Source organism: Hyperolius riggenbachi, chromosome 7, assembly GCF_040937935.1.
Source record: "Hyperolius riggenbachi isolate aHypRig1 chromosome 7, aHypRig1.pri, whole genome shotgun sequence".
NCBI lineage: Eukaryota > Metazoa > Chordata > Amphibia > Anura > Hyperoliidae > Hyperolius > Hyperolius riggenbachi.
Genome location: NC_090652.1, coordinates 126,223,334 through 126,225,340, shown reverse-complemented (window position 1 = coordinate 126,225,340; position 2,007 = coordinate 126,223,334). Strand labels below are relative to the sequence as shown.

The following is a 2,007-nucleotide window of genomic DNA, read 5'->3' as shown; positions in this document are numbered from 1 at the left end:
AGCCTGCCTTCTTTCAAGTCATTTGTTTTTGACAATAGCGACACCATGTGGTTATATTGGATTTTACTTTTAGACAAAGGCAAATCAGGATGGCATTTTGATAGCATAGTGAACATAATATAACATGTGATTGTAAATTTGTTATATGTAAAGCAATAATATGAACAATGTCAGAAATTAAAGTATTTTGGTGTGACGTAAGTCTTTGTGTGTTGGCTAAATAACACAGTGATGGATAAGTATTAAGATGGTAGCGTGGCCGAGTGGTCTAAGGCGCTGGATTTAGGCTCCAGTCATTTCGATGGCGTGGGTTCGAATCCCACCGCTGCCAATAATGTTTTTTTTCAATTGTGTCTTGTTTTTTGTTTTGTTTTTTTTAACATCTTTACCCCAAAATACATACTGCAATGAACAAACATTGAGTTATGAGAACAGATTTTTATCAGTAATTGTAGTTCAATGCATTCAAGGTAGAGTTAAAGGATTGTTAAAAATCCAGATCAATTTTTAAAAATCTCTGAAAAATTGTGCCATTAGATTATTTTGTAAAATAAAATCTGGAAAACAGCTTTAGTTACTTCTCCGGTGACATGGAAGGCGAGTAATAATTAACAAAAGGTACCTGTAAAGAATAATCCTTGTGGAGAAATCCTTTTGTGTGATGGAAAAGGATGTGAAAGATTACAGGCACCATCTAGTGGCAAATGATACGAATTACAATCACAAAGTAATGTACAACCGAATACCCAAGCAGCTCAGGGTGACCCAAAACCACTAGTAAAGTATAGGGGACTAAAAGAGACCAAAAGGCCCAAGAAAAAGCCCCAAAAGACCAAAAAGCTTTCGGCCACAGACCTTAACTCTCTCCTCCTGTTCCCGACTGCCTGTCTGCTATATCCTCTTTCATGACCTCTCGCTTCTTAAAATTTAATATGAATAAAACAGAACTAATCATCTTTCCACCATCTCAGTCCACCACTCTTCCTGAAATAACGTTATTTATATGAAATAAAATGTTAATAACACCCCTATAACTTCAGTTCCCGAAGCACGGTGCTTAGGGATAATATTTGATTCTTCTCTCTTTTATTCCTCACATTCACTCCCTAACCAGCTCCAACTCAAAAACATATCCTGCATCCAACCTTTTCTCACTCAAGACACTACCAATATGTTAGTACTTGCTCTTATTATATCTCGCTTGGACTATTGTAATTTATTGCTTGGTGGACTCCCAACTAACCGACTGGCACCCCTCCAATCTGTACTGAATTTGGCTGCTCATCTCATTCATCTCTATTCTCAGTTTTCCTCTGCTGCTCCTCTCTGTTAAGCTCTTCATTTTCTGCCAATTACAGAGAGGATCCATTTTAAATTCTTAACCCTAACCTATAAAGCTCTCCACAATCTCTCTCCCCTGTACATCTCCTCACTAGTTTCCAGATATCGACCCAACCGTAATCTCAGATCTGCATATGAGCTTCTGTTGTCCTCCTCTAGAATCACCTTCTCGCATTCACTTATACAAGACTTCTCACGTGCCTCAACCCTCCTCTGGAATGCCCTTCCACAGCACATCCGTCACTCTCCAACCTTTGAAATATTTAAACGCTCCCTCAAAACTCACTTTTTCCGACAAGCATATGCTCTAACTAGGACCATTTACTCTTCGACCTCTCATCAAGTTTTACTCCTTACTAGACAACCTAAACATGCACTGCCTGTATGTTTACTGCATACTTCCCCACCTTTTGTTTCCCCCCATTCCTTTAGGTTGTAAGCTCGCAAGGGCAGGGCTCTCTCACCCTTTTGTATCTTGGAATTTGTTATTCATTTCATAGCTTGCACTCTGTTATACATTTTATTCATCCTGTTACATCTGTCATTGTAATCACTAGTTCTGTATTTTGTACCAGTGTCCATAATTGATGTATGGGACAACAATACAAAATAGAGTAGTGATGTGACCTGGTAAGTCTGCTGGGGAATGATCTCACCTTTATCCGT

At 38.7% G+C, this 2,007-nt stretch overlaps 1 non-coding gene across 1 annotated transcript; it reads left to right on the top strand.

Moving 5' to 3' along the window:
• The first annotated feature begins 249 nt into the window (after positions 1-249).
• Positions 250-331, top strand: TRNAL-UAG (transfer RNA leucine (anticodon UAG)). Its single transcript has one exon. It is a non-coding gene; the product is annotated as a tRNA-Leu (tRNA).
• Positions 332-2,007: the final 1,676 nt, after the last annotated feature.